This window comes from Globicephala melas, chromosome 5, assembly GCF_963455315.2.
Source record: "Globicephala melas chromosome 5, mGloMel1.2, whole genome shotgun sequence".
Taxonomy (NCBI): Eukaryota; Metazoa; Chordata; class Mammalia; order Artiodactyla; family Delphinidae; genus Globicephala; species Globicephala melas.
In genome coordinates, this window is record NC_083318.1 from 75327183 (window position 1) to 75350554 (window position 23372).

Genomic DNA, 23372 nt, shown 5'->3' on the forward strand with positions numbered 1-23372 from the left:
CCCAACGCAGCCAAATATAATTAAATAATAAATAAATTCATTAAAAAATATATTACTAAACCTAATTGGAAACCTCAAAAACAACAAAAACAAAAAGCCTCTTTTGTAATGACTTCTGCCAAAGAATGGATAAGGGATTTATTTTAAAGGTGTCCCCGGAGAGAACTGGTGATATAAAGCTCTTGATGTTTTGTTTTTTTCTCAACAGTTCACAAGAGCAGTGATTCCCAGGCTTTCTCAACAATGTACTCTATTTCCTGGCACATGTACCACTGAGGGTGAAGTCTCCTTTTTACAAGAAGCAAATTTTGGAGGAGAGCTCTCTAACAAGGAAAGGCCGTGTGACTATTCAGAGAGGTAAGTCATTTGTTTAGAGGATGGGGAAGGAAGTAGCTTACAAAGAAAATACTAAATAATATTTCATTTATTGTGAATGGGACTCAAAATGGATAGTACACATTTCACTAAATAGCAAGTTAAAAGATCCTTGTCACTGATGATCTTCTAATTCTAGATTTAATTCCCAGTCTTTTTACTTACCAGCTGTGTAAACTTGGACAAATCATGTAAATTCTCAGAGCCCCAGTTCTTTCACCTATAAAAGAAAATTTCATATGAAAATGCTTTGCAAATGGGAGAGTGCAATATAAAAGTGTTAATTGTTATTGTTAATTACTGTTATTGGTTGCTGTTGTAAAATTCTATGGAATAGTTGGTGGCCTTGTGTCTCATGGTGCGTTTGGACCTTAGAACTTGGTACCGTGAATTTGGGGGCTTTGTCCTGAGTGCCGGGAGTGGAAGGCATTCTCCACCTGCCCCCCTGTAAGAACAACATCACACCATTCTTTTTGCTGCAGATATCTGTCACCTACTTTTTGAAAGTTGGGCGGGGACGGGTGGAAGTTAAGGACAAGATCAAAGGAGAGAAAATAACAGCTACCTGTGTTAGTTGTTACAACAAGCATTGTATTAAGTATTGTTTGGTTTAATCCACATACCAAACCTTGGAAGATGGGTGTTATTCCTATCATGACATTTTTCCTCAAGAGACAGGATTCCTTAGGGAATCACTTAAAAGGAGATAAAAACTGTTTTGGTTTATCGTGATCGGGGAGATATTATTGGATGGAGGGAATTTGAAGTTTTTAATTTTTTATAATGTTTTTTGATGCACAGGTACAGCTTCTATAATTATAAAGTGGCTAATTAAAAATAAATAATGGGGGCTTCTGTGGTGGCACAGTGGTTGAGGGTCCGCCTGCCAATGCGGGGGGCGCGGGTTCGTGCCCCGGTCCGGGAGGATCCCACGTGCCGCGGAGCGGCTGGGCTCGTGAGCCATGGCCGCTGAGCCTGCGCGTCGGGAGCCTGTGCTCCGCAACAACAGAGGCCACCAACGGTGAGAGGCCCGCGTACCACACACACACACAAAAAATAATAAATAAATAAATAAATAATGGATTTTTAAAGATCTTTGTTGAGCACCTCTTACGAACTAGGTATTGTTCCAGATGCTTGTTCTCATCAATGAACAAAACAGGTGACGATCCCTGCCCTCCTGGAGCTTGTTCTATCACAGAGGGAGAAAGATAATAAATAATGCATGCCATAGAGAATTAAATAAATTACTAGGCTATTAGAAGTCAGTAAGAATATGGAAAAAAAAAAAGTAGAGCCAAGTAAAGGGAATTGGGAATATGCTGGGTGGGTGGGAGGACAGTTTGCAGGGTTAAATGGAGTAGCAGGGTCTGCCTTATTGAAGAATGACAGGAATTTGGGGGTTAGCCCTGGTGTGTTCCCAGCAGAGATGCAGCTGATGCAAAGCCCCTAAGAAGGGAACATGGTCAGATGTCGCAGGCACAGCCAGGAGGCCTGTGGGTGGGAAGGAGAGTAGCAATGTCAGCTCCAGAGGAAATAATGTCATTTCCTTGGTTTAGATACATAAGAAAAGTTACCTTGTTTTCTTCTTGTCTATCTGGTTTATCCTAAGTGTCTTTCCTCCTGCAATTAAAATATACACGCATACAATAAATAAATTACACTTCCACCACCCTATTACTTTCCTAGTGTTGCTGTAACAAAATACCACAAACTGGGTGGCTTAAAACAACAGAAATTTATTGTCTCACATTTCTGCAGGCTAGAAGTCCAAAAGCAAGGTAGGGCCGGTGCTCCTTCAGAGACACGTAGGGGAGCATCCTTCCCGGCCTCTTTGGAGCTTGTGGTGATGGCTGGCATTGGCTGCCACTCCTTGGCCTGCAGCTGCCTCACTCCAGTCTCTCCGTCCACAGTCATTCTCCCTATGTGTTTGTGTCTCCCTATGTGAGATTCTCCCTATGGTTTGTGTCTTCCCTTGGCTGTCCTTCCTCTTATAAGGACGCCAGACATACTGGATTAAGGGTCTAACCTACTCCAGTGTGACTTCATCTTAACTATGACACCTGCAATCACCCTATTTCCAAGTAAGGTCACATTCTGAGGTACTGGGGGGTTAGGAATTCAATGCATCTTTCGGGGGGACACATTCAACCATAGCGGCACCTTAAATAATAAATAATAGGCATTACTATTACCATCTTGAAAGTGGAGAAACAGGCTCCAAAAGGTTAAATGACTTGCCCAAGGTCAGAGTCAGTAAGCAGAAGAGCCTGGTCAGTGTGATTTTATCATGGGCTTTATCAGTGTGATTTTATCATGGTGTGGCAGTGATGTCAGGATGGAGGTGACAGGGAATTGCTCAGCTTAAGACAGGAGTTACACACATACGACATTGCAGTCCTCATCCATGCTGCTTAACCATAAGATAGCCTAAAATTGATGCTCTACCTCAGCATTGCTATCAAAGGGAAAATAGATGCCCCTGCATAGCCCACTCCCCATTTTGCATTTCATTCATAGCATGACAAACATAGGAAACAGATGCTTTTCCCCTCTTTTAGGATTTTTTCCAGAAAAATCATGCTACAACTTCTGTGGCATGTAGAACATTTTGTGACAGGACCACATGTTTTTTTCTCACACAACATGGGGAAAAAATAAGACTCTCTGAGTCAGTTGGCATATTGCAATAGAATTAGGGGATTTTGAAAGCGTTTAATATATTTTGCTTTCTCATTATATTTAAACATTTCTTCTTGATATGCAGGTTGTCTAGCCATTTGTGAGCCTGAAATCAATATTAGAACCTTATTTTAGGCTTAGTCTTGAGGGATACACCAAGAAAAGGAAGGACTCACCAAAACAGAACTGAACACTTTTCCGTGAGTCACAGGGAGGAGTGACATCGTTAACAGAACCAAACCTGGGTCCACTCACCCTCGTGCAGTAAAGTCAACTACTGACACTTGGTTGTGGTGAAGGAAAGTACAGCATGTATTGCAGGGCACCAGGCAAGGAGAACAGGCAGCTCATGCTCCAAAGACCTGAAATCCCTGATGGCTTTTAGGGAAGGGTTTTTTTTTTTTTTTTTTGCGATACGCGGGCCTCTCACTGTTGTGGCCTCTCCCGTTGCGGAGCACAGACTCCGGATGCGCAGGCTCAGCGGCCATGGCTCACGGGCCCAGCCACTCCGCGGCATGTGGAATCTTCCCTGACCGGGACACGAACCCGTGTCCCCTGCATCGGCAGGCGGACTCTCAACCACTGCGCCACCAGGGAAGCCCAGGGAAGGGGTTTTAAAGGCAGTGTGAGGGAGGGGTCTTCAGGGTGCATATCAGCTCATGGACAATTCTCGGATTGGTTGGCATCAAGGTGAAGTTTCAAACTTCATCAGCCTTCTGGTTTCAACCAGTCTAGGGCCTATGTGCTTGTGGTCACAGTTTTCATCTGGTAGGGGCTGCTTCCTGTAAAAACAGCATAGGAATGTGTGTCAGGCCTTTATCTATATCTTTCAAGGAACTGTGAGTTTGGTGATTCTGCGATATGTTGGATTTATAGTCTAAATTGTTACCAGTTTCCTGGCCCAACAGCTATTCTTTGTTTCTGCATCTTCACATTTCATAATCATTAACTCTTGAGCCAGCGTTTAGAGACTCAAGGGAGGCCTGGAAGACGAAAGCAAAAGCCTTTTACTTCAAAGGACAGACACACGGGGGCTTGTATATGGTTTCAGTCTCCCCTTTTCTTTGATACTCCTCAGTCTTAAGGGGAACAGGTTCAGGAAAAGAAAGGAAGTAAAGTTTTGGATAGAGAGGTTAGTCATAAACTCAGCAGAGGAACTCAGTTTTAGGGGGACTCTGTTTCAGCATCCCTGGTCCAGGCTGAATGCATGAAGCCATTGAAGGCAGGAGTCCCAGAAGAATGTCTAAACCTTGGTCAACGAAACCAAACACTCAAAGCTAAGCATTAAGTCTAGGAGATGAGACCGAGCCATGGTTGGAAAGAATGTCATTAGGGCAAAACCAGAAAGATTACAGCTACATCAAGAAGTAGAGTGGGAGACCAACTGAGTGGTTTAGAAAATTGGTTGGGTGACGGTTTGGGAGGCCTGTTAGTCTATGGCCCTGACTGCATGGCGTAGGGCACAAGGCGGAAGGTGTTGGGTAAGACTGAGCAGTCCCATACCTGCTTTTCCTAAATATGATTGTTAGCCATTTTTGTTGTTGTTGTTACATAATCTTGCAGTTTCTTTTCAAGTTCCCTTCTATTTACCTCTATTCTCAATATTTTTATTCCTCCTAAGTTCTTGGGCTTTTCTTTCCGCTTAACAGCTGACCGCTTTGGATCTGTGTGTGGAAGCGTATGTTCTTCTTAGTATCAAAAAGAAGGGGAAAAAAACTGTGTTTCTTCCAAAGATGTTTCTGTTCTTTGTTAAAATCTATTTTCTTTGATCCTAAAAGTGTGTGGAGAGAGCCAGTTCTTCGTATTTTGGTACTGAATTGAAATGACCCGTAGTTTTGTCTGATGTCACCACCACAGAAGGGCATTCCCCAGAGCACGGCTGGGTCACACGGGCCGGCAGGGGGCGCAGGGGCTAGTGAACACAGGTGCACCCCATCCACTTGTGATTCTCCGGCCACACCGGTCACTGCTGCTGATGGTACAGGGCCAAGCAAGTCAGGGGTAGTAGGTTAGAATTACTTCTGCGCAACAGACATTCTGGGAAAACACTAGACTTTCTGTAAGAAGAACCAAAAGGTGACAAATATTAGAACCTAGAGACCTATTTAATCCCTCTTTTCACTATGGAAGGAAATAAAATCCTCCCTGTTTCCAGGTAGATTGTTGAGCAATGAGAAATAGTTAGGCCATTAATTAGAAAACATCTCATTATAAAATATTTATTTTTTATTCAGGTGAAATGCACACAACGTAAAATTAACCACTTTCAAGTGAACTGTTCAGTGGCGCTTAGTACATTCACCATATTGTACACCAACACCTCTGTCTCGTCCCCAAATGTGTTCGTGACCCCCAGATAAAACGCCACACCCATTAAGTAATTACTCCATGTTTCTCCCTCTCCTCAACCCTTGGAAACCACCACTCTGCTTTCTGTTTCTATGAGTTTACCTATTCTAGCTGTTTCATATAAATAGAATCTTATGATACATGACTTTCTGTGTCTGGTAAAACATGTATTTTAAATTACAAGTCATTTATTTTTCCTGTCTGCTCTTAGCATTACACTGGGAGAGCTGGGGTGCTATGGGAGAATTCATCTCTCTCTACTTAGGACCTAAGAAAACCTCTTCAGGAATATCTGCTTCACTTTGGTTGCTGGTGAGCTTCTCTTCATGAGACAAGTAACAGTTCAGAATTAAGCTACTTAATTTGCAAGGGTATGAAGAATTCGACTTTACCTTATTTCACTTATATCCTCAATCCCCTCCAGCATCCTCTCCCCTCCATCGTGCCCCACCACCTCCAATTTATGTCTTGTCTAGCAGTCTGGACACCAATTTATCCCATTATCCAAATGAACCTGTAATTGATATTGTGGCATCGGGATACTAGAGATTATATGGCCGGCCTAAACAACAAAGCATAGTCTCCCCTCAGGGAGTAAAATGATACCAGCCGTTGAAGACGAAAATTTGAGAAATACTTTACACTCTCCTCTCTTAGGGAGGTTGCTCATCCTCCCTCTTCCCTTCTCTTCCTGATGAAATAGAGGCTGTTGGGGGAGGGCTTTGGGATGCAGACAGAAGAGGCTTGAAATTAGATTCCTCTCTCCATCTGCCAGAGGTAACCCAAGATGAGTTGCACAGATGAAGCTGGCAAAGAAATGGGGAACTGGATGGCAAACAAGGTCCTAAGGGGACGAAAATCCTAGCTAAATCCTTTTGTGGGAGCAAAAGAGCCTGCTGATCTAATAATGCAGAATCCAAGAAATAATTGGTGTAGTGCTAGTGGTTTAGTGAATGCAAGTTTCTTTTCCGTAGACCCCCTGGGAGTGTTATTAACATGCTCTGTGGGATGACAGTTAAATATGGGACAAATTATGACTTGTCTCCCTCAGTTGGTGATTATCATGTACTGTTTTATGTGCTAGGTAAAATTGAATCATCAACTGTCTGCTCTGAAATATCTCTTCCAGGAGCCTGAAAATACCACTTTAGAGTAACTGATGGATTTGACAGCATACAGCAGTGACTGGGATGCGGTGGGGCATTTCTGTTGATTCCCCTCCCTTCTCTCCCTCCCTCCCTCCCTTGTTCCCTCCTTCTCTCCTCTCTCCCCATCTCCCTCCCTTCATTAACATGTATGGAACTTGTTATGCACCAGACCTTGTGCTAAGGGCTAAGGATATGAAATTAGACCCTGCCACCCAGGAGATCCTGGTCACCCCCTCCTTCCTCTCTTCTCTCCATTGCCTTCTGTTCTTCTGCTATTACAGAGAACTCTAAGCAGTTGTATATTTGTCTGTCACCTATGGTAGGAAGTAGCTTCTAAAGGCCAGAGTTCTTCCTGCCTTTGAGCCTTTGAATCTAGCATTGCCCTAGCAGAACTTTATTGAATTGAATTCAGATATGTAAACAGATAACCGGATAAAATTCGATTAGTGATATTTGAGAGAGTTTTTGCACAGAGTGCCTGGAAGCACAAAAGGCAGAGTAAACAACTGCCAAAGGGAACCAGAGGGCCTCCCAGAGGTGTCATTGGAGCTGTCTTGAAAGATGAGAAGGTGTTTGCCAGACAAACAAGGGGGGCACACGGTCTCCAGAGGTCACACCTGTGTGAATATGTTTCTTGGGAGGGGCTCTCTGATCCTCTAAATCCTACCCTTTCCTTCTTTAATGAAATTTCAGGAAGTAAATGATTTGCTTGATTTGCTTTGGATATAGCCCTGGGACAGAATAGGCATCTTTGCAGAAAGTGACAGGCTTGTTTCTTCTAGGGGCTAAAGCCCCTCCCCCACCAAAATAAAGCTCTGCTGACTTCCTCACCCCTAAAACGCCACTTGCTTTAATCTTACTTTTCCATATTGAAATAAGTTTTAAAAATTCAAAGTTTCGTTTCCTAAACGAGTTCGAGTTGGAGCCAAGATTTCACTTCCATGAGCCTCTCACCATTGTAGCAAACGTGTACGGGATGGCTGCAACTCCTCTGCAGCAGAGGCTTACAAACAAGCAACGGGGAGACAGTTTCTGCACCCAAAGAGCCTGAAATGCACGCCAAACAGGAAGCTAACATCAGCACAGAAATGCGCCTTCTCTACCGTTTACTATTAAAGCAAAGTCTTCCATGCACGCAGAATTGACATTGAGACTCTTCGAAATAAATGACTGTAATCCTGAACTGAAGTTTAGACGTTTAGAGGCCCAGGGAACACTGAGGAGAACTATACTTACCGGAAGATTTACCAGAAAAAGGAAAAAGCACCTTTAGTCTAAACTTGACTGGTATATATTTTAAGAAGCCTCAGAAGGTCCTTCCCATGCGGAAAAATACCCCCAAAAGGAACATTTAAGACAGACTTAAATTTTATATTAAGCATTTGCTTATATATACGCAAGTCTTTTAAGAACCTCTATCGCTTTTTTTTTCATTTATTTGTGATAAATTTTGGTGTTTTGTGGGACTTAAGAATTTCTTAGAACTAGAACCCCGATTTATAATTCTGATTATTGCACAGAGAAGGATGTGGCTTAGCTAGGCTTGTCTTGCTTTCCCCATGTCGTTCTTGAGTTGGGTAGTGCCTGTAACAGCTAAGGTTGCTCACCCGGCCCCCACCCCCACCCCCCGTCTTCTCTCTTGCTCTTCCTGTCATCAGCCTAGCTGTCCTTAAAGGACTTCAAATTCATATTCCAGATCTTCCATACTTCATTCTCTGACAGCTCCCCCTCTTTCCAGAAGTGGTTCTTTTTTTTGTCCTCCGAACATCCACAGCAGCTCACTGCATCGTCATCCCTTCCTCCACCCATACACACGCAAAACCTAACATTTTCTACCTGGTTTATAATTTTTTGGTAAATATCTCATACCCCCTACTAAATGATACTTCCTGTAGAGTCAGTGATATATATATATTTTTTTTTTAATATTTATTTATTTTGGCTGTGCTGGGTCTTAGTTGCGGCACAAGGGATCTTCATTGAGGCATGGGGGCTTCTTAGTTATGGCGTGTTATGGCGTGTTATGGCGTGTGGACTTCTTAGTTGCGGCATGTGGACTTCTTAGTTGTGCCATGCATGCAGGATCTAGTTCCCCGACCAGGGATCGAACCCGGGCCCCCTGCATTGGGAGCATGGAATCTTACCCACTGGACCACCAGGGAAGTCCCAGTGATATTTTCTTTATGTCTTTATATCTCATCCCTTCTTCCCTCATCCCAATACATATCTCAACGTAAAGCCATAACAGACACTTGGTAATAATTCACTGAATGGAGACAGTGGATGGAATTTCAGTCTCACTAAATGTATCCAGGAATGTCTGCATCCCTTCCAGATGCCATCATCCATAGCATAAATCCTTAAACCATTATTTCCTAAAATAGGTTCCATGAACAGTTATTTTAAAGAATGTTTAAAAAATAATCCTTAAAATGTCTATGGTTAAATACTTTGGGAAATTCTCAACAAAGTTAAACAGGATTCCTATTGTAAGACTTCTCAAATTGTAAGCATTGAGGAGTTATAGTTTCAGAAGTCTAAAGTGAGGCAGCAGGGCTGTGTTCCTTCTGTATGCTGGAGGGGAGAATCCCTTTCCTTGCGTTTTCTAGCTTTTAGAGACCTCCTGGCTTCCTTGGCTTGTGGCCCCTTCCTCCATCTTCAAAGCTGGCCACGTAGCATAGGGATGGAAAATTTTTCTCTTCTTCCCCTCTTGGTTCTTTGGCTAGTCTAATAATTAAATTGCCATAAGACAGATGAACAGGAGAAAAACAAATTTAATTTTGTATATCTGAGAGTCCCATAAAAATATGAGACTCAAAGAAGTCACCGAAGTAGGAAGCTTTTATACCTTTTAGACAAAGAAACAGTAAATTTGTGAAGAATTGACAAAACAAAGTGGTTTGGGCTTGGAATAGTAAGTTAGTGAAGAAGTAACAAGGCTTATTTGTTGGCCCTGAATTCCCTACATCTGGTGATAAGGATGCCTTCCATCCTCTGGTGCAGGGAGGGTACCTTTCACATGGGAGATTTATTTCCCACTTTTAGGGGGGACACAGGAGGGTCAAAGTGTCCTTCTTGTACTGGCTGTTTCCCAAGTAACTTTAATTCTAAATAATCAGTGTGTCAAAATGGCATGTTTTAGGGTGACATATTCTGCTTGCCTTCAGTAGTATGTTACAATCTCTCTCCCTCTCTGACCTCTGCTTCTGTTATCACATCTCTTCCTGTGACTCCTGACACTCTTGCCTCCTTCTTATAAGGGTGCTTGTGATTGCATTGGGCCCACCTGGAAAATCCAGGATTATCTTCCCATTGCAACACCCTTAACTTAATCACCTCTGCAAAATTCCGTTGCATGGAAGGTAACATATTCACGGGTTCCAGGGATTAGAAAGTGACCATCTCTGGGGGCCGTTATTCTACCTACCCCGGGACATGTGTCTGCAGCACTGCAGCACTTAGGGGAATAAACCTTTCATTCCCCAACAGAGAACTGGGTGGAATACCCACCACCACATATAACATTATTTCTAAGGGAAAGTGGATTCTGAGTTGTGGTACAAAACAAACTCACATCTGCGATACACAACCATGGATTAAACTGTGACTCTTTGTATAGTAACCTCAGCAGTTATAACAGTAAAGATCACTGATGGCCTTCCTGCACCCAAATCTGGTTACACTCTTCTCTCGCAGTCCCAGGTATATAGCCCTCGTTTTCAGAGTACATCAGACAAATTTTATGATAGAACTGCCCACTAGCATCATTTTTCACTTCAGAGTTTTTCAAGACCTTTTAAACTGTATATAAATACAAACCTATTGTACATCATTTGTAATGAGTTTACTCTTTGTTCAGGAGGCTATACTCTGCTGGTAGTCTTAACTTTTAAACATGTCCTGCCCACTGCCCTGTAGACTTCAGCAACATCTATCCAATACTGTAGTCACTAAGTAGGGCATGATGCAAGTGTTAAAATAGGAACATGGTGTATGAGAAGGTTAAGAATGTTTGAAGACTTGTGGGAAGAGGTTGACCGTGAGGACAAGTGGAAAAATGAAACTAGAGAGGAAAAGAAAGCTGGCCAAGGGATAGAGTTATGAACTGAAGTCTAACATGTGTCATGTTTTAAAAGACTTTGGGGAAAAAAATCCATAAACATTGTCCTGTGCAGAGGAAACCAAGTTATCAAAGGAAGATGTTTGATTGCAAATAAGTAGAATGAGAATACTTTTCCCTAGTCTCAAAAATACGAACTTTTTCTTGCAAACTACAGCATGAAAGGTCTTTGAAATTCCACACAGAATTATAATCTCAGTCATTAAAAGGGAGCAGTGTAAGACTGATTAATGTCAGCCTCCCCTCACCCCACACAGACAGCACTGTCTCATAAGACAGTGAGTTCCTCCAGGGCAGGGACAATGTCTGATTAATCTTCGAGTCCCCAGCCCTCACACGTAATGTGGCATATTGTCATAATGTTTGCTGCTCACCGAGTAAAACGGTTGCAGAGTTAGTCCCTTCCTGCATATTGACTCATTTTGAGGAAATTATGTTTAAAAAAACTGACACAGAAGGGGTGTATGAGAAAAGAAAAAGAGTATGGTATGTTGAGATTTTCAAAGGACATGTCTAGAGATTTCCTTCACTCCCAAAATGTTAATTTCACTACAGTTATACTAAAATTTTCCATCGAAAAACATACGCACTATCAATAGAGAACAACAAAAGTATATTGAGATTCCAATGTTGATTCTAAGTTATAGAATCCTTCTTCAACTAAATTGCATATTGTTACTTGTATGCCACTGTTGTATACATAATCTCAAAAATCACTTGCAGATAATCAAATTGGCAAGTACTTAATCAAAGAATGCTCATAGGCTACTTTTAGAAGATTAGGCAGAAGAGTTTTCTTTTGTTTGTATTCCAATACTGGAGCATTCTCTATCCTGCCTCTGTTGAGATTATAAATTTGCCGAGGACAGAATACGATTTATGCCTCTTTTTTCTATCCCCAATTTGTGTAGTTCAATTGTGTGGGCTTCATGGGCCCTCAGTAAGTAGCAGAGGACTTGGATTAAATGGGAAAATATACCAATAGGAGCACTGTAAAAGTCAGTGTGGGTAGGCAGAAAATGATTAGAAACACATTTTCATATACAGTGAACTATATTGATATATTTTCCCAACTCTTCACTAGTTTCACATTCGGTTGGGTAGATTGTAAAACACAGATCCACGGGCAGTAATTTGCAGTATACAGTGGCAATAGATCCTATAAAAGAAAACATGTATCTGATTCCAGGCCAATGGAACAGAGGACATTTATAAGTCAGCCCCAGGAAACTGAATTCAAAAGCAATATTGTGGGGACTTCACTGGTGGCACAGTGGTTAAGAATCAGCCTGCCAGTGCAGGGGACACGGGTTCGAGCCCTGGTCTGGGAAGATCCCACATGCCGCGGAGCGGCTGGGCCTGTGAGCTACGGCCGCTGAGCCTGTGCGTCCGGAGCCTGTGCTCCGCAGCGGGAGAGGCCACAACAGTGAGAGGCCCGCGTACCGCAAAAAAAAAAAAAAAAAAGTGATTGGTATTTGAAAAAGTTTAATAAAGGTAAAAAGATATATATGACATTATGATACTAAGACAATTTTGGAGATTACTTATACCAAGTAGAAAGATGGCCAGAGGAACCTGTGGGCATAAGCTAGAAAAGCTCATGGAATTTAATTTTTCTAAAGAAAGAGAACTTAAAATGGAAATGTGTTATATCTGGCAAAGCAGGAGGATAATCACTGACCTTGTATAAGTGTGTAAATGTTTCAAAAATGATTTTTGCCTTAGGATAATTTTTTCTCCAATACCTCTGTGAGGATGAATATTTGCAAACAATTTTGAGTTACTTGGAAAATAATGCAGGAACAAAAGAAAACATGATGATGATGATGTTTTTTAAACCTTTTCTCTTATCCTAAAAATATTAAGAGAAATTAGACTGTAATAACAGAATACAAACCTTGGGTATTAAAGAGCACTTTGAAACAGAAGAGGTGAGATATGAGAAGGCTGTAAATTTGGCAAGATATATTTTTTTATGCATAGTTTGGAAATTATGTCATTTTACCCAGCATAAACATTGGCTCTATTACTACTAAAAAGGAAAGCATCCCTGAACTAATCCTACCTTTCCTTTTCAGGTATGAGGAATACAGTACATTTCTCCCTGGGGGCAGGGGTCAGCAATTTGATGGAGACTGTAATTCAGTGAATTTGCAGTTTTGTGGACTGTGAAATACAATAATAATTTCAGTGTTTTATTACAGGTATCACTTTGTCTCCTCCACCTCTTCCATTTTATTGCATATTATATGCATCAACATGCTGAAAGGTAATGTGTTTTCTTTTGCTGAAGCGGAAGATGTAGAACAGAATTGGTAATCTAAGTGTGGGCCACTTTTTTTTTCCCCCTTTCAGAAGCTCTGTGCTCATAGATTGTATGCTGTACTTTTTATTTCAGTAACATTTAACAAAATCATGGCCATGGAGGAAATTAAACTTATACAAAATGTCCATGCTGAGTCTCTGAGTGCTGATGTTTCAGGTATGGTACAACGCGGCTACTCTTGAGTTGCAAATTAAAGAGACAGAAGCCATCTTTTCCCTGTTGGTTTTAGCGGATTAACCACAAATAACCCGTGCAATCATCTCAACTGTCTGGGACAGAGGGAAGCACCCAGATGTAAGGGAAGCAAGGCGAAGGCAGCTAAAAGAGTTGCCAATTCATCCTCTAAACTCTTGGGGGAGCTTCCTAGGCTTTCGCTCAGCACCTAGCGATTTTCTCTTTACGTATAATTCTATCATGGTGGATGATCTAACTTCCTAACTCATAGGCACAAGAAGCAATAAATTAGAAAGGAGAAGGAAGTATAATCAGACTCACCAACCAAATAAGAAGTGACATTTAAACATGTGAAAGAAGGAGGCAGAATACTTATTTTAGAGCAGGCACAAACATTTTTGAAGGCAGATGGGCCATTGATAGGGAGAGACCATCCTGTCTAGTTTCTCTTCCAGATATCATTTTATTGCATCTAAGCTTAGTAGTAATAGCCCTGAGACATCAAGAACAGTTTATATTCTATTCAGTGTATAATCTTTCACAGAGAAATTTTTGTTCAAAATGTTTTAGTTTTTAAAAATGTTGATACTGATAGGGATAACATATAGTTAACCTCTTCCTTCAATAATACCATATAAATAAGCATTATAATAGAGTGCATTGAATGAACCCTTAAAATACATCTATTTTTATTGCTAGTAATCAGAACATTTTGATTTTCAACTCCCCCTTCAATTTCTTTTTTTTTTTTTTCCTCAAAATTCCTTCAAATGAATTACATGGAAACTGCCAACAATTGGATTTACCCTACTTTCCTTGGCAGAGATAAAAGGAACTAGTGTATACTAGCTCATTCCTGCTGGTTAATTTCCTGGGTGTTCTGTGTTTTTATTTTGTTTTATTTTATCCAGAGCAGTTTCTCTCCCTTAAAAAAAAATAGTAGGTTAAAAATAGATTACTTGGCTGTTATACACTTTTCTCTTTGAGACAGTAGAAATCTCAGTTAGGGTAAGTGAGAGCTTTGGAAGACATTCTGCATGATGCCTGCACTAAACTTCCCATTCTCCCTCTTTACCCCCAACATAAACCCATCTGGCCAATATGACTTTACAATGTGTTTGTGAAAGGCTGTCCCGAGAGTAACTTTCTGTGACTCGTGCTGTGAAACTTTTACTACATTTCTAGGGAGGTTGCAAGGTCTGTTAGACTTCCCTATTTCCTAATTGTGTAGGGTAGACTTTTTTTAGGAAATGTATTTTATTTTTCTTGATCAGATGGCTGCCTTGACAACATTATTTATCTTACCTCATTAGAAATCACAACTTTGCTGTGCGATTCATCTACATAGTTCTACAATTATGTGTTGTTATCTGGGGTATAAAAGTGTCGGTTTCTTAAGTTTCTCTTACCTTACCGACAAATAAACCAGATTCCATTTTTGGATTAGAAAAAAATGTATGTATACTGCCATACATAGAATGGCAGTACACCTGCCATCTATTTTAAGCTATCGTTTCTTTGAGATATAAGAAATGGTTCAGCCCATTGACCATGAACCTCGATAAGAAGATGGGAGAAGGCAATTTTTCCTGAGGGAATTTGTGATATCATAGGTCTTTGACTCTAGCCTTTAATTGGTAAAGAAACAAACCTATAATGATCTCATTCCTACACTCCTGTAATACAGTAAGATATTTCTATCTATTCCTTGCACAGGGTAGGGGTAGTATTTAATACAGGAAAAGGAAAGGAAAAAAAAGTATTTGCTGAGCTGCTTAGTACCTGTGGCAAAGAAGACACATGAAACCTACATAAACATGCTCTCATTCTATACCTACAGGCGTTTTTTGTTTTTTTTTTATTACCTCCTGTGTGCCGGGCACTGTACTCTACATTACTTCACAGGGATGATTTTTTCTTAGAGCCATGGCTATATTGTACACAGGATAGAAAAAGAAAATTAGTCCCTTTCCCATGCTGACTTAAAAAAAAGAAAAGGCAGAATAGAAGATTGGTGTTCTTAAAGTTGAAGGGGAAAATAAAATGGCATAGAGAAGATAAAGTACTTTAAAATGAGACCAAAGTGCTATCTTAGGGCACGAATTTTTGTGCTGCTGATTGGTGATTCAAATTTCGTAAAACCTGAGCAGCCATAGATCACTTAGCTTCAGTCAAAATCTTCCCCCCGTTTTCCTTCGTCGAGTGGATTTCTTGTATTTTATCAGCTCCCAGGTTTTCCTTTGTGTTTTGGTGGGTTCCTTCTCAGCTCTTCCAAGAAATGAGTGACCTTTTAGGGAGGTCAGCCCCCCCAGCATGAGGCATAGCAGGAAAGACAAATCCTAAAGGAAACTATCTCCAGTCCTAGATGCTCCTCCTAAGTTACGCTGTCTTGGGAAGATCTGGAAAATACAGCCACTAGAATGAGGTGTGGCCCACAAAAATACTGTCAGGGTGCCAAACTGAAAGTAGAAGTGCTGGAATTCTGTGGCAGATATTGTTTAAATCTTTTTCATGCTTTTTGGTGGTATGTTAATTTGGAAATGAGGGAGAGGCTTGGTTAGAGAGAACCTAACGTTTCTTTATGCCCTTAGTTCGAAGTCTGACTGATACTGGTGTGATTTATGCCTCACTCCCTAAGAAAACCTCAAGTTTCCTTCCAGAAAGAAATATTCTCCTCCCTGAACTTCCAAGAACGGATTTCATATCACTGAAAGTTAATTGAAGTTTCTGACTTTTAGACTCCCAGGTAGAGGACAGTGGCTCTTTCCATCGACCAGACTGCCATAATGTGGAAATATTCTTTTGTTCCCATTCTTTTTTTCAATATTTATTTATTTATTTATTGGGCTGTGCCTGGTCTTAGTTGCGGCATGTGGGATCTTTAGTTGCGGCATGAATGGGGGATCTCGTTCCTCGACCAGGGATCGAACCCAGGCCCCCTCCTGCATTGGGAGCGTGGAGTCTTAACCACTGGACCACCAGGGAAGTCCCTCATTCTCGATTTGGGAATAAAAATGGATTTTATTTTTATTATTTCCTTTCAAAGAGTGGAAACTTTAAAACATGCAGAAGTCTATTTTTATCAAATTCATTGAGTAAAACAGTTTCACTTGTATCTTGATGACTACTCTGGCTTCTTGATTAGCATCCTAGATGCAATATTTGTTGCAGGTTCTCCTTTCTTTTTGGCTTAGCATTCATATAGGACGTTCTAAAAGCATAATCAGGCCCCAGGGTGCTCTCATCCATTATGTTATGCTAGTGATAAATGGAATTAATTTATTCTCTGCTGCTTTTTAATTAACCTAGAACTTACATGTTTTTTTTCCCTGTGAAATAGTTCTACTCAATGAAATTTTCAGTAATCATCAGCTGGGACCCCAGAAGCTGAGCCAGAATAGAAAGAGAAGGAATGGCTATGTCTCTCCCAATATTTTTTTGGGGGGGGTGAAATAGAAAAGAATAGCTTTATTGCTTTGGCAGGCAAAGGAGGCCACAGGAGGCTAATGCCCTCAAAACCGTGTGTCCCTCTCTCCCAATATTGACAGTGTTGATACTAATAAGCATAATGGGAACGTGGATCACTCTTATGCAGGCTCTATAAGTTGCCTTAGGATAAAAGTCACCCAGAAGTTTTGGATACGCTGACACTCCCTTCACTGATTCTCTAAGAAGCCACTCCACCTGCTCATCAGATATCATTGCCAAGAACAAGGGGTTGCAAAGAGGCTTGTCATGCTATAGCTTTATGCATCCTACTGTCTTCCAGAATTTTCAACATGAAATTAGTGGGAACTTAACACAGGATACTCTAGTTTTTTTTTTAAAATACATTTTATTGTTTAGAGCAGTTTTAGGTTCACAGAAAAGTCAATCAGTGTAGTATTTTAACTTTAAAATTCTACGTATACAAAAATAACTTCATTGAGATACTATACACATATCATAAAATTTACCCTTTTAAATTGTAGAATTCTGTTTTTCAGTATATTCATGGAGTTGTGCAACCGTCACCACTCTAAGTTCATAATTAAGATTTACTTTTAAATGATGAAATTAAAATATCATTTAGAGAATATAAAGAAAAAGAAAAAATATCCTTCTAACTCCCCATTCTAACTAAATTCTTGTCATTTTGGGTGCATTTTATTTTAGATTTTTTAGCATTGAGATATTTTTATGAAGAATGATGAGAGTGTTCTACGTCATTATTCAAAATTTTTCTTTTGAGAGTAGATGGCTTTGTCTCTTTAAGCTGCTCCCAGTGTGATGAAGTGTGCTGTGATTCTTACTGCTGTGTGTACACATGAAATTATTCAAGTGAAGAAATAACTTCATGGCTGTGTATGCTGTGGTGTGATGCTATTTCTCTTGGTATTTGAGCATCCAATGCACTGTTAAAGCTTTAGACTTTTGGTCACTAGTAGTGAACAGATGTCTTTTATTCCATTGTGCTACAGTATGAAAACATTAAAAGCTTAACTTATTTAATAAAGCTGGAATGTCCTTAGATGATGATGTCCCCTTAAACTAAGGGCAGATTCAGTACTAGGCATTGTGAAGGAGTGATTTCAATGAGCGTCGGACAATAAGTATATAAGAGTGAACAATAGGAGAAAGACAGTAGAAACATAGACAGTGGATCTGAACACATTTATAGAAGTTACACAAATGGCAAAAAAATATATGAAAAGATACTCTGGGGACGTGAATGAAAACATTTTTTTTTCTGGAATCAGAGTAAGAACAATTGAAAAAAATGGGTTATGTTAAATGCAGTAAAGGACATGGGAAATGAGACACATACTTTGAGAGTGTAATGTTTCAGTCTTTTAAGAGGCTAATTTGATAGTATTTATTTAGAATGACTATCATCTTTAATTGAAGAATACCACTCTTAAGAATTTTGCAGAAGTAATATCATTATATATAAAAACATGTACAGAGATGTCCATTGAAGCCATACTTGCAATGACAAGAAATTTGAAACAGTCTGTTGCTCAGCAATAGGAAAATTGGTTAAATAAATTATGGTTCAGACAGACAATAAAATGGAAAAGGTATAATATATGTATTTCCCAGCGCAGATGTACATGTGAAAAAGTGGAACTAGGACTTCCTTGGTGGCACAGTGGTTAAGAATCCGCCTGCCAATGCAGGGGACACAGGTTCGAGCCCTGGTCTGGGAAGATCTCACATGCCACGGAGCAACTAAGCCCGTGTGCCACAACTACTGGGCCCGCGTGCCACAACTACTGAAGCCCGCGCACCTAGAGCCCGTGTTCCGTAACAAAAGAAACCACCGCAGTGAGAAGCCCGTGCACTGCAACGAAGAGTAGCCCCCACTCGCCACAACTAGGGAAAGTCCACGCGCAGCAATGAAGACCCAATGCAGCCAAAAATAAATAAATTTATTTTTTTTAAAAAGTGGAACTATTATAACTTCCCTTTTATTTTTTAAAAAAATTAAAAATTTTTTTTTTAAATTTTAAAATTTTTTAAAAAATAAATGCATTTGTAGGTAAGTCTATGTGTAGGAAAACAGGTTGAGGGTTATTTTACTTTTTGTTTTATATGATTTTTCAATTGATTGGATTGTGAGTGATTTTTACTTTTTTTTCCCCCATGCGTTTTTCAAACCCCAAATTTGGAAAATTAAGTGACATTCTTAAGTCTCTCACAGATGAAAGAATGCAACAATTCGAGCCAGGCTGTTGAAGTATTGACAGGTGGAACTCCTTAAGAAACCAGCTTTAATGACTAGCTAGCATTGATTTCTAATTAGTATATCAGCAGTTTATGGAAAAAGATGTTTCTAAAGTAGATGGAAATAGTGTCTACTCAGGCTAAATCTTTTGAAATAATTTTTATTTTTTTCTAATCATAAAAGTAAAATATCATTATAAAACACTTTGAAAAAAATAAGAATATAAAGAAGATAATAAAAATTACCTGTCATTCTATCACATAGAGATAATAGTAGGCTAAGTCTTAAAACCTCATCTGTGCCATCAACTTGAAATTTCAAAACGATTTTATTTTCACAATGAGTGTGTGCATCACCCTAACCACCTTGTCTAATTGCTGAATTAGAGGTGGGATCCATACAATCTTAATGAAGTTCCCTGAATGTTTCCTGTAGAAAATTAGCTTTGGTAATGTTGCATGTTGTAATCAGAATTAAAAGAGTAGGATAGAAATGCTGAAAGGTAAAAAAAGAAGGGAGCTCCAGTGACAGACAAGTGTGACAGGCAATTCCTACATTTTCACGTTATTAAAGAAGGGAGTAGAAGTGGCTGTGATCAAACTAGGCAGTAAAGCAATTTCCCTTTGTTTCTCCCCTCCTGCTGTCAGTGCTGGCAGCCAACCAACAATCATTGAGGAGCTGGCGAGAGTGGAAAGAACCATCAGTGACCTGAGTACTTGTGTTACTTGGTACCCGGAGAGTAATTCTCTGAGGGACTTGACCCTCACGATATACTTGTAGGAGGAGAGATTGGATTACAGAGTTAACCGTCCTAAGCTTCTCACCCTGGTAGTATTCCTTAAGTCTCCCCTTTGCCATGCCAGACCCCGATTCCTCCCTCATGATCAGCCCATACATCACAGGCAGTTCTGGTCAGTAGCTTTTTGAGATCCCTTCCTCCCTTCACCCCCAAGTCCAAAATTGCATAGTGAGCTGTGCTCCCACAGGCTCTGAGTAGCTTCTAACTAGATTCAGAGCATTGGGTAGTTTCTGACTCCTCAGCACTTTACTATGCCATCCTCACCTTAACAATGGCACATAATTTGTGGGGTCCAGGGCAAAACAAAAATGTGGGCCCCTTGTTCAAAAATTTAGAATTTTGAGACAGTGTAGACAAAGCATTAGAACAGGTGGTGGCGGGGGTGGGGGGCTTTTGGAACTGCAGTTTGCCTGCCCACGAAGCTGGCTCTGCTCACCTTAGCTTCACCTCCTGACCAGAGGTCTCCTATTACTGACAGAAGGCACATAGATAGTACCCTCATTCCTCCTCCTTTCCTTTTTTGAGTTCATCTAGTACTTAACATCGTACGGGGCTACCGGCCTTCTGATCCTTGGAACAAAACTGTTCTTGGACAAGAACAGGTATTGTAGTGGGGGAACACATTCTTTTTCCTACTGCCCTCCTTGGTTCTCCACCCGGGGCCCTGTAGATTGTACTGACAAGGACAGATTAACAAGGGGATAACAAACAAACGTTTATTAACATGTGCAAAACACTTACACATGGGAGTACCCAGAGTTGAGTAGTTCCAAGGGATGGTTAGAACTTGGGCTTATATAGCACCTTAGCAAAATAACAATACATTTTTAGAGAAGTGACAAGAGAAAGGAAAAGGACTTTGAGTGTCTAGGGACAGCAAATTGTTAGAAAGCAAGTATATGGGAAACTAATGGATAAGGAATAAGAGCCAGTCAGTAAGGTTTGTCATGCAGACTCCTCTGGTGCCACCTCTGGGCTGACACAGGTCTAAAGTTGTCTCTGGTGGTTAACTTTTGTCCTTTCTGGTAGAGAGATGGGGGACACCTTTGTAAATTTATGTCCTGCTTTTAGGCAAATGGGGACACAGAGATCTTTTCTTGTGTCTGCTTTTTCTCGGTTGCCTTCAGCTCAAAATAATCCTTATGGTAGAGTGGCATATATTGGGGGGGGGCATTTTCTGCTATCCTACAGTGTCCTTTCTGGGCACACGTAGCCCATCTGACACCTTGTACACATTCAAAAAAGACTGCACTTCCCTCCTGCAGACACAGCCCTGTGCTGGGGCTCAGCACTCGCTGAGTGGCAGGCAAGCTGGATTTCATTCACCTCCAGCATGCCTGACTGGGCATCCTCATGCAGGGAATAGGCTGCATAATCCTACACAGTCGCCTTGCCCAGGGAACAACCTGGCTGATCCCTTGTCACAGAATGGCAAGGTCAGCAGGCTAGAACGTCCTTTCTCCTTAATTGTTCCCACATGACCATCCCAATCCCTTGACTTGAGGCTTCTTGGATTTGCACTCTAGGCTAAGCTTCTTTGCCCTTTTTATTGTTTGGTTTTGCTCACTTATTTCCAGAATTCCTTTTCTATGATTACAAATCATGTGTTATTGGGATCCATCTACTTAGCTTTGCTGCATGAGTTTCTTTAGTAGCAGGTACAGATCCATTAGACTCTCCTCCCATCGTTCTGTTTTAAGTTGGTGGGGTTTTCAGTCTCACTCCTAAGATGGAATACGTTTAAACAAAAGAAATGAATGAAATATAAAAAGAAGCATGAATTATTATACTCTTTACAGTGTTTTGTGATTCCTGGATAGCTTTGCTTTAGAGTAAGCCAGGGAAACGTGAGGACTGAGGTAAGAGAGGAGAAAAACAAGTGAAGTCAGGTTCTCAAGAGGGCTTTTTCAGACTGGGTTTTGACACGTTAAAAATTAAAAGGATGTCAGATTTCCTTCTTTCCACACCCACCAAAAGTAAATAATGCATACACGCAGAAAGAGTTGTGGGAGATGGAATCTGTTCATGTTGGCCGTTTAAAACGCTGCATACATTCCTCCCATGAAATCACAGTAAAGCAGCAGAAGGGCCATGCTGAGTTGCTATCGGACGATGCAGCCTGGCATTCAGATTACAGTCAAGCCCAGGAATGGGTTGAGGAGGCACAGGGGAAAATCATCCAAAACAGACTAAGCCCCCATGAACTCTGCTAAACTCTTTTATTACCTGTTTAAATGTTTGTGTGTGTGAGTGCATATGTGTGTGTGAGCGTGGGAACATGTGTCTGTGTGTGTTGGGGAGAGGGCTGGAAACTAAAAAAGTCCAGTACTTATTACAGAAAAAAACCCTTTCTTTTATTTACCTGCTTGGATCCTCACATTTGTTCTGATTGGTTTGCCATTTCTGATGGCAGAAATTCAGGGTCTATGGTTTTGAAACAGATTTCGGTACTCCTGTGGCTTAGTATTGTAACTGCGAATTTAGAGTTATTCTATATGAACAGATTTATAAACAAAGATACATAATATGTGTGCATGTGTTCTTGCTCCCCTTTCCTATAGATAGATCTAGAATTTATAGGAATATTAGATTCCTGCCATTAAAAATATTTAAGGCAGATGAGAAGAATATTTTCTTTGATTTTTATTTGAAAGCAGAATTTCCTTTTACTCTTCCATACTGCTTTGTTTCTGATAAAAGAATTGGATCTCTAGGTTAGTGTGAATTAATATGTGCTTATTTTACTAGTTAGGATATAAGCTTGACCATGAAGAGCAGGACCGCAAATAACAGGAATACAATGGAAATGTATTTCTCTCTCTTGTAACACCTCAGGGATAGACGGCTCAGGACAGTATGGTGGCCCTACTCTGGGACCTAAGTTCCTTCTCCCTTGTTACTCAGCCATAACTAGTGTGTGTTCATCACCAATGTGGTCCAAGGTGGCTTGCTACCATGTCCATGTTCTCAGGACCAAGATGGAGGAAGGGGAAGAAAAACAGCATATGCCTTCCCTTTAAGCACACATCCTGGAAGTTGCCTATATCTCATTAGCCAGACCTTAGCCATAAATTTCATAGTGGACAGCCAGGCACCTCGCTGAAAACCATGGAGTTTAATGTCGTTGAAGAAAGGGAGAGTGGACACTGGGGGACTGACAGCTGTCAGTCTCTGTCATACTCATCTCTGAGATCATTCTGCTCCTCACATTTTGAACCCAGAGCACTATATGTTATGTAACATAATTAGCTAATTAAGAAGTTAGGTGCAAGGATCATACACTATGAACAAGTGGGGTTTATCCCAGGAATGCAAGGATTCTTCACTATACGCAAATCAATCAACGTGATACACCATATTAACAAATTGAAGGAGAAAAACCATATGATCATCTCAATAGATGCAGAGAAAGCTTTCGACAAAATTCAACAACAATTTATGATAAAAACCCTCCAGAAAGTAGGCATAGAGGGAGCTTTCCTCAACCTAATAAAGGCCATATACGACAAACCCACAGCCAACATCGTCCTCAATGGTGAAAAACTGAAAGCATTTCCACTAAGATCAGGAACAAGACGAGGTTGCGGACTCTCACCACTATTATTCAACATAGTTTTGGAAGTTTTAGCCACAGCAATTAGAGAAGAAAAAGAAATAAAAGGAATCCAAATCGGAAAAGAAGTAAAACTGTC

General features: G+C 40.5%; 1 protein-coding gene across 4 annotated transcripts in view; it reads left to right on the forward strand.

Moving 5' to 3' along the window:
• Window positions 1-23372, forward strand: part of CRACD (capping protein inhibiting regulator of actin dynamics) — a 313531-nt gene that overhangs the window by 130919 nt on the left and 159240 nt on the right. For all 4 annotated transcript variants that reach the window (XM_060299388.1, XM_060299391.1, XM_060299389.1 and 1 more), the window contains one exon: window positions 209-357. The gene's annotated coding sequence lies outside the window, so the exon portion shown is untranslated. The remainder of the gene's footprint in view (window positions 1-208; window positions 358-23372) is intronic.